The sequence below is a fragment of the Pseudonaja textilis genome, chromosome 1 (genome assembly GCF_049901715.1).
Source record: "Pseudonaja textilis isolate UNSWEBS1 chromosome 1, rPseTex1.2, whole genome shotgun sequence".
Classification (NCBI taxonomy): Eukaryota; Metazoa; Chordata; class Lepidosauria; order Squamata; family Elapidae; genus Pseudonaja; species Pseudonaja textilis.
The window spans coordinates 276,686,655-276,700,746 of record NC_141990.1 but is presented as its reverse complement, the minus strand read 5'-3'; the positions used below and the strand labels follow the sequence as shown (position 1 = coordinate 276,700,746).

The window sequence follows — 14,092 nt, the reverse complement described above, 5'->3', positions numbered from 1 at the left end:
GTCATACATTGAGGACTATCTGTAAAGCATTTTGCCTTTGTTTTATTCTGATAAGTTCCACCCCTCAAGTTATTACAATAGTTGAGCCTACAATCCTAAAATTTCCTAATGAACTCCCATTCAAGTATTCACTAAATCCAACTTTACTTAGCTTTTTCAAGATCAAAATTGGTACTATGGCTTCTATGTATAATACAAAGCAAAATTAACCAAACAGCATAACAAATTCCCTGAAACTAAAACAAACTACCAGTAAACATCTTATTTGGCAATAAAGGCTGGATATTTGTTTGGAAAGTGTGTGTGTGTGTGTGTGTGTGTGTGTGTGTGTGTGTGTATAGTATATATATATATATATATATATATATATATATATATATATATATATATATAGAATTTTTGAGAGAAATCCCTGGAGCATAGTCTAAAGCTATAAAGAGTTATCACACTGTTATAGTTGGATGACTATTATATTTAAAAGGATATTTCCCTACATATCTATACTTGCATGTATAGAATCTAGCTAAACAGATTTGCAGAAACTAAAGTCTGGCAGATTTTAGCTAACTCGGTTTGGTATCCTAACTATAAATGTATTCCTTGGAATTTGGAATTGCTCTAATGTGCAAGCAATTTTTTAAGTTTTCCCAGTGTTTTGACATATTTTACCTATGTATATCACTTTTATCCTGTCTTGCAGGGGTTTATTTTCCTCTGCAAATGGATTTTTACTCCATTTTAGAATAGTACCATTTAATGTTGTTTTAACTTTCTTCCTTTATAATTTGTATTCATTATAAGATTTTCTGAATTATTTCTAGATTTTATTTTATCTTTGTATTTTATAACCTTCAAGTGAAACATGTTGTTCTTCAGTTAATCAATTATTTAATAATTTATTTCATACCTCAAAGCCTAGAATACTTTTCACAAGCTATATTTTTATGAATAAAACTAGATACACAGACTATACATGAGAATAGAAAAACTACTTAGCCACAATAAGCATCAAGTATTTGAGAACTGAGCAGGTCTGCATTTCTGCTATTAATAAACAATATTTTCAGAGTTTTCTGAAAAACTCTTAATGTTGTGCAGGTTTGTGTGACATGCCAAGTAGTGAATGATTAACAAGATCACCCAATTAACAAGTCTGCCCAATTGCCTTTAATATTACTATTGTTGGTTACATAAGCTTTGTGTCAAGTCCACTTGGAAACCTGACACTTTTTACACAAACCTGGAACAGCAACCAGTCGCTATCAGTACCAAGCAGAATTTGAAATCTTAATTGTTAACAGAAACATACACTAAGTTATATTGTGTAAATTGTGTTAGGTTTTATTTAAAGTGAGTGACTTACATGTACAGGTAGTCCTCGACTTATAATAATTCATTTAGTGACCATTCAAAGTTACAACAGCACTGAAAAAAGTGATTTATGACTGCTTTTCACACAACCGTTGTAAGCATCCTTATGACATGATCAAAATTCAGCTGCTTGGCAACAGATTAGTATTGATGACAGTTGCAGTGTCCCAGGGCTATGTGATCACCTTTTGCGACCTTTTTACAAGCAGAGTCAATGGGGAAGCTAGGTTCACTCAACTGTGTTACTTAATAACTGCAGTTTTTCACTTAACAACTGTGGCAAGAAAAGTCATAAAATGGAGCAAAATTGATTTAACAAATGTTTCACTTAGTAACATAAAATGTTGGGCTCAACAACAACTACACCTGTATAAAAGTCAGGTATTTTTTATTCTTATGCCTTCTTTTCACCTACAATTAAAATTGCCCAACTTCCCCCCATCAGAGAAGAATCTTGCAAATCCGGTTTGTGGACAGAGTAAGGAGCTGCCCCATTTGCAACTCTTTGAAGAGCCTTCTCCTCACCTACTCATTTCAACATACACTTGATAGGGAAGTAGTAGTACTTCAAGGAGGCTTGCAGTAGTAGAACTCCAATCTTCACGCACCCCTATATTTTAAGTAAATTAATGATACATAATGAGGCATAAAGCCAGAATTGCAGCAAACTCCTACAATTTGAATATGATAATACGCCAAAAGATTTTGGCGTTCACAAACAATCTAGTGCTCCTCAGGTGGGGCGGACCGCAACTTCTCTTAATTCCCAGACCTTTGATCACACACTGAAAATCACATACATGGACGACCTGTTCCACTTCTTCCCTCCGTTTCTTAACCCACCCCTCCATTCACCTCCTCTTCCACCTCCTTTCTTGTTCCAAGGGCCCTTCTCACTCGCGAGGAGAACCAACCACCCGCAACAACTGCCACGGGTATTGCTAACTCATCCCACACTTCCTCCTCCTCCAGGTCGGTCCCCAAACCTGAACTTAAGCTCTCGAGGTTGATCACATGGGACGGCAGAAGAAGGGAAGGGCAGAGCTAGGATGGTTCCGCGGCTGCCTCTTTCCATTGGCTCCGCGCAGGCACGTGGCGCTCCTCTTCCCACCGCTGGCTCACAGCTGGGTAGCCCCACTCTGCTGGCAGGGAAAGAGCAGTAAGAAGCCGCTCCCGCTAAAGTGCCTTAGAGGAGCGTTGAAGAAGAGGAGGAGGAGGAGGAGGAAGAAGAAGGCGGCAAAGAGGTTTTTTTTTTTTCCCGCCTTGGGCTCATGGGTCTGACTGATTAATTACTGTTTGTTTTGTGGGCGAGCCCCTCGCGTGCTGGTCTTGTCGTTTCCCTTGGAACCATAGAAGGCAAGAGTCCGGAGCTGCGGAACGGGGCGTTGGGAAGGTAGGTCTCGCTTGAAGGTAGTTTCGACGTACGGCGGTTTCTCTTTTTCCAAAGCGCCGGGACTCGGCAATCTCTTCCCCCGCTGGTGGAGCCTTTCTGTTCTTTTCCCGCGCAACTCGCCCCCAAGTTCGGAGCTGGTGCCGAAAGAACCGGGCTAGGTTCGCCGAGGCGGGGAACCGCGAGCATTAGGTGGGCGAGACCTACCCGCGACTTTTCCGTTCGCTTCTCCGGGGCCGGTTCTCTCGTGGAGCGAGTGAAGAGAGCGCGGGGTTTGGAGTTAAGACCAACCGTGGGCTGTCGACGCGCAGAGAAAAGGGAGGGGAGTGTCTTGCGTCTGAAGCCTGGCGCGAAAGCTCGTCCCGTCGCCTCCTGAGAAGGAGAGACCTGCACGGGATGATACTCTGGAGGAGGGAGAGATCTAATCGTTTTCCCGGGTTTGCTTATGATACTGGTGCATAAAGACATCCATACACGCATCTGTGCTGCATCGGAATCTCAATATATTTTGCGTTGGGGGAGAAAAAAAAAAGTTCACCGGGCTGGCACACATTCATTAAATAGCTTTCAAATGGCCGGAGAGATGTTCGGTTCTGTACTGCGTAAAATATGAGTTGCACGGCGATGGAGGAGGAGAAGGTAAAAAAAAAAAAAAACTCCAGGAGTGAAGCTTGAATCGCCTCCATTTTACTAAGCGCTTGTGGCAAACTCAGCGGAGGCTGCCTTCGGAAAGACTAAACAGAGCGAGCGGCTTCATCGCCGGATTGGAAAACGGGGCAGCTCATGCCCTGAACGCGCCTCTTGGCGCTTCGCCTCTTCTCCTTCCCTTCCGACTCCTTCGTTTATTGCAGAGCGCTGCTGAATTGAACAGTTTGGCCACGCGAGCTTCATTCAGTTTAATGGGAGAAGTTGCACTCCTTTCTGTCTTGTCCGCATTGTTTCTGTCTCCTGGCTCTCTCTTTCGTCCTTCTCCAAAAATCTATTAGCCAGTTTGCCTGATGCTGGACTTGTGGGGTTTAAAAGCCTGTATAGTGGGAAATGGTCCAAGCGTTCTTATGCAGTCCAGAAATGGATGCTCCTTGCACCCACTCCCTCCTCTAGTGGCTAGATTTTTCATTCTTGTAATGTTTTATTTTAAGCCCGAGATCAAAACACACTTAACTTGATGGAAGCACTAGAATTTGTTTTGAAATAATAATCAAGATGGGGTAGAAATCCATCAGTAATTCCAGTACTCCAAAGCCTATGCTTCAATTCTTCTAATGACTGCAGTTGTAATTAGTGCTAGCAGATATATCCTAATGTGTTAACTATAAATGTCCATTTTTTAAATATATCCCATCATGGCACAGTTAACAGTCAAGAAGAGTAATTTGGCCATAGATTACACTTCAATATTTTTTCAAAGATTTAAAAATAAAAGCATATACATTGAAAAGCAGAAAAGCTCTGGTAGCTTTCCTATCAAAACAGAATTTATCATCATGAATCTCTCAGTCTTAAGTTTTCAGTTTTTTTACAATTTAATTCTTTTACTTCCCTCAGTAACAGGTTGCTATTATTTTATAATTTTTTATTCAAATATATATTTCTTAAAATTTTCCCAAGAATTCTAGTTGAAGTGCGAGAATAATCCTGAGAATATTTCCTGACATATAGTTTCTTTGCTTTAGTATGAAGATTGGATCTCCCTAAAATTGTGTGTGTGTGTGTATCTGTTTTTCTTATCAAAGCCTAGTCAGCAACTATAAAAGTAATTTATTTTAATAATATTAAATATATATTTAGATAGAACTTTAGAATATTTAAGCTCTATCAACATACAAGAGTTGCAATGAGTATCTTGAAGTTAACAGTAAAAATCATACCCAATGATTTCGATCCATCAATAAAAGGGTAACAGATTAAAGTCTTGAACTTTTTAATGATTTTCTTTTCTTGTCTGACAAGTTTCAGATCTATTGCCTGTGGAGTCTTGAAAATAATTTCAGCAACTGATTGCCATTTGATGTAATTACCAATTGCTATCATTTTTCCCCTAATTTTCTGTGTATTGTTTTCTATTGCTTAAACAGGCAAATCAGTTTTGTACCCCTAATCTATTCCACCCTTATGATTGTATTTCATATTTCTTAAGTCAGCATCTTAGCTGGGAAACCATTGCTTTAAAAAGGGCTGTTATTTTTTAAAAAAATTACAAGTTTCTTAAGAAAAAAAACAAGTACACATTTTAGGAAGGTAGCCTCTAAAAGATCAAAAAAAGTTCCAGTTAAAGTATAGGAAAAGGCCTCTTTTCAATGCATTCAATTGTTAATACAGTTGGAATTTAGCCTAAACTGTGCAAACCTTTTGCAGGAAAACTTTGTATTTTCCTATTCTCAGGCAATGTTTATTTTAATACAAAAAAGAACCAATAGTTGGTGGAAAGACTATGGCCTATAATTCTACTTCAATATTATTTAGTAATTTTAGGACCCCTAAAGGTTCTATGAATATCTCATGATGTAAACTTCGTGAGTTGCATCCAGTTAGTATTGTATCAGTAGGTGCAGGAACAATTTACTATCCAAACCCTGCTGGGAAATCATCCAGAGCACATCTGGGAAATAAAGGAAGGGAAAAGTCCTCTGCATGGGCAGACATCTGTTCAATATGGTTAGATTTTAGTCTGTATTTGGTTCTTCAGATAAAATAGTTCTAGTGGAATGTGACTATTGATTTTTCATTTGGTTGAGAAACATTTGAATGTTTAAAATATAAGTAAATACCTAGAAGGCTGTATGCATAAGGTATAGTTGACATTTTTAAAGTGATTTGAATAATGGTGCATTTTCCTTGATCAGACCTTTAGGAGTGCTGTGAGTTTATTCTAGATAATGGCTGTTCTAGCACAAAAGTTGCATCAGACTCTTTCTGTTGTGTTTTGTTTATCCTCCATTCAAACCAATCCTAACATTGTTGGAAATGTTTTATTGTTGCTTTTATAAAGTATTTTTTTTTAAAAAAAGTTTATTTGTTTGCATTTCAGTTAATCTGCCTTCTGAAACTAGCCATTTGACAATATTCTTACAGTTTAGTATTATAGCTATGCCATGTTTTGTATTCAATTCCAAAAATATGCTTTGGAGTGTATAATAATGTGAAACCAATACTTGTCATAATTATTTTTAAAATAGTTACATAACAAGTTTGAAGTAATGCATAGGCCTCTGAAGTCCCATAAGCTGAGCTAATCAAATCAGCACTATAAAATCATCTGCCAAATTATAGGTACACTGTACTGTATTTGTTACAGACAATTGATAAGCAACTCTTAAACACACACACACACACACACACACACACACACACACACACACATTTTAGAACCGTCCTAGGGCAAGAACAATAGAAGCACTGTTGAGAGGTAGTGAAAGAGAAGAATAACATGCACACCTTTTTAAATATATTTTGTTGTCTCCTCCTGGCATGTTCTCCTTTGTAGTTAGAAAGTCCTAGAGTTCTATACAATTCTAATTCTTGAGCATTTCAAGGGTAGGAGCAGACAGGAGCTCCTAGATAGCAATAGTTTCTTCCATTTTAGGTTGTTCCTGGAATGAATTTAGAACAGCCCCCTTTCCCCCTCCCTCCCTTCCTCCATTTATATCTTTCTGTATGTGTGTGAAATATAGCATCATACATACTATGTTTCTGGACTGATCAATTTTCCTTTTGAAGTGTTAGATTTGGGAATTGTTTTGTTGCTCGGAAGGAATTATTTGTATGGCGTAGTCTTGTAATGGTTTTTGTGTTAATACATTCTCAAAGCAGTTTACAATATATCAGCCACAACTATAAAAACAAATTGTTTGCCCCTGGAATTTTATGTTGTCAGTCTAGATTAGTCTGTTGTGTAAACTCAGTCAGAATTTCAACCATGTTTTATGCTTTTGATTAGAGAAACTATTTTAATTTATATAAATCATAACATTTGGAGCAAGCTGGTATCTTGGAAGACTTTATAAATCCCACTTAATATCTCCTGAATGTTATCTAATTTAATTTAATTCAGATATTATTGATAGTAGGTTTATGCTTCTAGTAAATCTGCAAATCCATGCCTTTTGATCAGACAAAGAAAAGGTATTTTGGATATAAAGCAGTCACCACTTAAACAGGACAAAATCAGAATAATTTGCTATGTTGTGATGTCAGAAGCTCCAACATTATACTGCAGCAGGATAGATGAACACGTGATTTCCTGTCCTCAAAGGATTGCAAGGAATGTTAATTACTTTTAATTTCCTTGCTTTATAAAATCTCATGTTATTCAGTCACTGTCTCAATACTCCCATCATGTACCTGAGCAAAAAAAAAAAAAAAGATTTGTACAGTATTTAATTTGATACTAGCAAATAACTAATTTTTAAATGAAGTCAGCTTCTTGATTTATGCAAGATACAAATTCTTAGTCTTCACTTTAATCTTTTTGATAACTTTTCTCTTACAGTATGGAAAGCCTTCATTCTGAGTTATGGGGGGGGAAAGCTTATTGAATGTGCTAATATTTTAGACAGCCAATAGTGTGAAGTCTCTATTCATACCTATGATACTTACTTTTTTACTATTAAATAAAAATATTTAATTTTCTGTGGGATTTCTGATGTGATGCATGGTCATAATATGCTGTATGGGTAACTTTCAATTAGACTGAATGGTGGTATTATTTTTTTCAGCCTGAAAGTCATTGATATTTTTAACCTTTTCTTTTTTACCAATATTGCCTAATTCAGTACAATAAAACTTCTAATTTTGAAGCATAAAGTTGTTAAGTTTGTATTTCTCTTACATCTTGGAAAACTTAAGTGTAGCCAATTATTCTTTCTTGCTTTTCTGCAGAAGCTCCCAAAGTATTGTATAAAGATCTAGGCAGAATATCCATGAATTCCTTTAATATCTGTCCCCTTATCAGGTAGACCAGACGAGCAACATAGCCAGATAAGCAAATTCTACTTTATTGTAAAGCTACATTAACAGAATCTTCCAAGTCTTGGCAATACTAAATTTATTTAATGATAAATTAAATAACTTAATTATTTAATAAAGGTAGTTTCCCTTGCACATACATGCTTGTCATTTCCAACTCTAGGGGTTGGTGCTCATCTCCTTTATAAAGCCAAAGAACCCATGCTGTCCGAAGATGTCTCTGTGATCATGTGGCCAGCATGACTAAATGCCGAAGGCTCATGGAATGCTGTTACCTTTCCACCAAAGGAAATGGTCCCTATTTTTCTACTTGCATTTTTACATGTTTCGAACTGCTAGGTTGGCAGAAGCTGGGACAAGTAACAAACAGCTCACTCAGTTACACAGCGCTAGGGATTCAAACCTTCAAACTAATCATTAATATTTAATAATATTTAATAATAATAATCCTCTGAGATCCTTTACAATTAGAGAAGCTAAGGAGAGTCCTTTCTGAACCTCTTTCTCCATCCATTATCCAGCTCTGGGCCATGCCTTCTTTTATCTGACTTTTCCCTGGCAGTATTTCTTTATCCCATCTCCCAAGGTCTTTCTCACATAGCAGTATAGTTTCCTAGGATTTAGTTCATCTGGCCCTGGATATTTAAATTCATTCAGAGTAAGTATTCTAAAAATTTGCTTCTATTACCTTAGACTATAGTCCTTGCTGCTTTATTCAGCTCTTTACAGTTGCCTGGGATAACCCAGGCTCTTTGTGAAGAGCTTAGTTTTTCCGATTATCTTAGTAATAACGGGTTACCTAAATATTTTTGGAGATCTGATATATTCTTTATTAATACATGACTTTTATTAAAACTTTTAAAGAGAAAGATAAAAATTAAAACAAAGGAATACACACTAAGGAAGAAAGATGAAAAAGGGAAACAAAGAAAGCAAAAAGTGCAAGGAAAGAACACTAAAGAAAAAACAAAGAAGTGACTTCCAATATTCTTCTGCGGAGTTATAAGTATAATTATATTTTAACCACCTCTTAATTTCATGCTCCTGTTTGTATAATCTGTCTTATCTAATCATCAAAATCATATTCATTTTTTTAATTTTACACAAAAGCTGTAAGGGGTTAATGGTTCCAATAAATGTAAATGATGAGTTTTTTTTCCTAATCAACAAAATTGTTTTATTCATCCTGGCAAGAAGATCTGTCAGTTTCACCAACCATTCCTCCATAGTATCTAGTGCCAAATTTCCTTTTGTGCTTATAATCCGGCCACAGTAATCATATATTGAAATAATCTATGATTATTTTGTATTTGTTATGATTATATATTTTTATTCTATAAGAAAAAGTCTGACTTCAATTGAATATTAATCTTTAAAATCTTCTGTATCAATGTATTATTTGAATCTAAATTTTTCTAGTTGTTCTACCTGGCATACTAAAAATTTCCTGGTTCACATTTCCAATATACATTTGAATTGCCTTTATACTTTCCAGATAATTCTCTAGCACATGGACCAATAATATATTGTTTTATAATAATTATCTTTGAGGTAACAAAAATTAAATTTCAACACTTTTAGCCATATTTTTCTCATTAATCCATCTGTATATTATAACTCAAAAAAACCCTCTTAGCCTACTTTATCATAGATTCTTTAACAAATTCTTTCTGTTTCAAATTTCAAACAAAGTTAGCATTTTTAGCTACAACAAAAAAAGTTAGCAACATTTTAGCAATCGTATGTTCATGAATGTACAATTGTACTTCAAATTCTTACTTTGTTCTATACTATAAATCTTTTTGTCCATTCTGGATCTTATCCCTGACTTCATGTAGATGCCAAAAAGAAGCAGAGAAAACACTGAACCCTATGGTACCACAAAGCAGGGGCCACAGAATGGACCTCTTTGACCCAATCAACAGTGATTGATTACAAAACCATACCCCCCAGCTCCTAAAGACAAGACAAAAGAATATGATGTGTTATCTCCACCTCACTCTTCTCAGAGGTAATTCTGAAATCTGAGTGGAAGGAGTCCAGATAATTACGTTATTCAGGATTCAGTAGAGTAGGGGTCCCCCAATCTCTGGCCATGGCCACATTCACAAAGTGCTACTTGCATGAGTGGCAAGCATGCACGAAGTGTTATTCGTGCAAGCAGAGGATGTACTTGCTGGTAGCTTGCACAAATGGAACTGTGCACCCGCCTGCCATTCTCTCTCTCTCACATACACACACACCAGCATGCTGAGCCACCAAGCTGGGAAGGTTAGGGACTGCTACTCTAGAACCATAGAATGACTTATCTCACTTCTAGAAAGGGGAGATGGGTGACTGGATGAAAATTATCCAGAACAGTGGAGTCCAGAAATGACTTCTTGAGAAAAGGGCACACCAGTACCTCTTTAAATAGTGCTAGAAATACCCCCTCTCTCAAGATCAATTGACCATTACTAGGACCCACCCGCATGCCACTTCCTAGGTGCCTTGACTCTGTTCACACTTCCTTGGGTCCAACAGGATCAAAATTTTCCCAGATAACTGGGTAAGTTCTGCTCTCCAGACACCCTTGAAGGACCTGCAACATGCTTGGTCTCCAACTAAGAACAGATCTGAGCAATTTTATTGGTTAGACGAACGTAATTGTTGCTCTAGGGTTATTGAAATAAGTTCTTTGAAGTTTAAGATACATATTTGACTATACAATATTCAGTTTTATTTTCCCTTAAAATCAAGAATTCTAGTACTGTATGTACTCATCTAAAGTCCAAGGATCAATAAGCTCAATTCCCATTAGAGGGTTTGAATCCATAAACTAATATCTGGCTATCCAAATCTGAGAAATCCCAATTCATATAGTGCTTTCTGGTGGTATAACCCAAAATACTTGTGTAAAATAGAGAAATTCTCCTCAAGAATGGGATGCTGAATGTCATATAAAACCCTGTATACATAACATAATGCAATATCCATATCTCCTTGCTCTGAGGCTATAAGGGAAAGTAGGCTGGTACATGGATAACGTTTTTAAGAAATGAATAATATATTTTATAAGTACAGTGTTTAACAGTAATAGAATCTAGTAAGATTTGAAGTTTTGTAGTAATCAGCTACTTAAAGTTTCAAGCTTTCAGTAGTGTAACTATGGGGCTATAAATGTGTCAGGCTATTTACGTTTAAATATAAATTGGTTTTAAGTTCAATATTATGGTTCAGTGATTATGATGTTTTTAGAGGTTGATGGTTTGGGCTTTTTGACCAGTTATGATACTATTGGCCTTAAAGTCAAGGCTTTAATGTTAATTTTTGTAGGGCAGTGATTTGCTAGCTCAGAATTAAACTTTCAATATTCACCAGGCCAGAATGGTTATATCAAGATAATTGGAATTGTGACTCATTCATTTATTTTCTAAAGCTATCCAGTTGCTTATATCTTTGGGCAACTTATTAGGGGTTTAAACATTTTGCCTAGCATGATGTCTGAATATAGTCAAAGGAAAGCAGAAACTTTTAACATGCAATCACATGTTCTGTTTTGAGAATCTTGGAAACCAAACAGCATTAATTATCTAGCAATTCTCTAAAGTTTCACAGTAACATAAGCAATGTTTTCTCCATAATAATTAAACATTATTGCTTTGTGTTTATGTTTTACTTTGTTCCTATCCAGACTTCTTTTACGTCTTTCATATATTTGCTATTATATTTTTATGTGATAGTATATGAAATGAACTATTTGAGATGTCAAAAATATTCTCCTTTTTGCTTCTGCAATAATTAGAATTATGATTCCAATATAGAAAACAGCCAGCAAGCCATCAAATGGCATTAATATATGCATGACATTAATATATGTGTACATTGTATATAGATTCACATGTGGACCTTTCCATAATGGAAATTATGGTTATACATTCCGTAACTGCGTATTTTGAATGTGCTTCTCAATACTTAAAAATATAGAATTGTTTCTTTATTTCGAATTTAGCTAATAAAAATATTGCCACAAGGCATGTTAGGAAAGGAGGAATGATAAAGTTGTATTACAAATGTTCAGGTACAATTCACCAGGTTTGTTCAACAGCCAATTCTACACTAGGATAAAATGTGTCTTGTTTTAAAATTCCTGTGTTGGCTTGCTGTCTCATCTGAGTTGAAGGGTGGTAGTGTTAGCTTTACATATGTTAGATCAGCTTGGCTTTTTGTTCATTTTGTCAAGGTATATCTTTGAATGAAAAGTAAATGGCAGTTCAGTCCTTGGTTCTGAAAGAAAAGGACTTACTATTATGTAATCAAAACTTTGGACTTACGTTCTTTAATAATACCCATTCACCTTCATGTTGCTTCACCCTATAATTGTTACCTTTACAGGAATTTGTTAATAATTTCATATTCCAAAATAAGCTTTCTAATAAATCTAGTTATGTGTCAAGAAATGCTGTTGAGCACAAATATTCTTAAAAGAATAACCAGGTGATCTCATATTTATTTTTATAATTTTTAAAAATACCCTTTGTAACTTTTCAAGCTAGGGAAAGAATTACACACACACACACACACACACACACACACACACACACACACACACCCCCTCTCTCTGTGTAGTAATAATGTTAAAGATAACTCATCTTTATTCAATGGGACCCATGCAAGCCAATGCATTAGAGACTTTATCGCAGTAGTATTGAAATCTTTACTTCTACAAGTGCTTAAATTTAGACTACTGTGTTTCTTTCTTCTAGAATGCTAGCACATTCTTAAGTCAATATGTGAATCCAGAGATTATATGAAGGTTTTGAAATTCTTTTGGGGACTGGCAGAATCCTTTAGCCTTTCTTTTGAACAATCTAAATGTTAATTCAAAAAGGCTCTAAGTAGTTAAGAAAACAGTATCTTAAAAAACAAGTTGATTGATGTATTATTTCCTGGAACATTTTTTACAACATCATCAAACTAGTTGTGGCGAGGAGAGATGGGGGGGAAATACAAGGATGTTGATTTATGTTTCATCTGTTAGCATGCTTATAGTTTAATGTTTCACCACATGAGGTAAGGAAAATCTAGTATATAATTATTCACAAGGTTCTACTTAATTTAATAGCCTACTTTAAGAATAAAACAAAGAACAGAATGGATTCTTCAGACTTCTGTTTTTTTCCAACAACAACTTAAGCTGTACAAAAACAAAACAAAAAGAAGAAGTTACACCAATATTTTGTTCCAATATGTGGAGTATATTTCCTCATAAAAGGAAACTTGTCACAGTCTCCCCAAGAAAAACTTGACAATGTCAATTGTCTTCCTTCTTTTCTTTCTGCTTAGCTTCCATTGTACAGTTTGCCTTTTGGAAATGAAAAGGAGAGCTGATAGAGAAAACATTCCTTCTAGCAGTTCATATTATACTCGATAATATTAAGAAACATTTCCTGATTTAGCTAATTGTGCAATATTTTTCTGCAGAAGTAGCTGATCTCTACAGCAGCCCGGCTCATTTTTCATTTTAACACCTATGTATGTTAAGATGGGATAACCAGACACTGTTTTTTTGCAGCTGCTTACTATTTAGAATTTGACAGGTGCCTTATATATTGCTTCTAAATAAATATGATTTAATTAGTATATGATTGCTTTCTGAGACTAGATTTTTGGGCTTAAATCAGATGAAGTTACCCTTACTGAGAGTAATGGAGAACTGTATAGCAACTTGAATTAGATTATCAATCAAGTGGGATACTGAACGTATTTTGAATTCTTTGGTCATTAAGAACTCATTTTCAAAATAAAAAAGATTTGTGTGCATTAACAGTGTTTAGTGATACTGAAAATGTGCAGTTATTGCATACAGGTATAACAGGAAACTGAGAATTACAACTTGTAAGATTATTACATTTGTATCTATTTCTCTTTTTGCAGTTCACACATCCTCCTTTAGAAAACAGAATTATTTAACATGTTATCTATTTGTTGTTTCAGTTTTAGTGTTTAATTGGTTTTTAAAAACAAGCCTATATTTTATTCAGAGACGTCTAAGTTGAATATGAGGAAGCTATATGTCACAGTAGCTGCATCTGATATATCAGTGAAATGTCAGTGTCTGTATCTGACATCTCCATGAAATGTCACAGTTGGCACATTATTTATGTATTAACCAGATATCTTCCTTGCCGCAATCCAGTGTCTCAGTGCCTTGCATAAAGCATAATACCAAAATCAGTGTAATTTAACAACAAAATAATCCAAAACAAACAAGAAAAATTTTGTAGCTTCAGACAACTTCTATGTTGAGCAAACATGTTGAAATTCTTTAATTTTTTATTTGAATCTGTAAACCACTAAATTTCTCCTTCTTTTCCTCTCACAGAC

At 35.5% G+C, this 14,092-nt stretch overlaps 1 protein-coding gene across 2 annotated transcripts in view; it reads left to right on the top strand.

The window, feature by feature from the left end:
• Nucleotides 1–2,475: 2,475 nt before the first annotated feature.
• Nucleotides 2,476–14,092, top strand: part of STXBP6 (syntaxin binding protein 6) — a 106,637-nt gene continuing 95,020 nt past the window's right edge. The window contains exon 1 of one of the 2 annotated variants that reach the window (XM_026705067.2): nt 2,476–2,764. The gene's annotated coding sequence lies outside the window, so the exon portion shown is untranslated. The remainder of the gene's footprint in view (nt 2,765–14,092) is intronic. The other variant, XM_087921848.1, reaches the window with a different exon arrangement.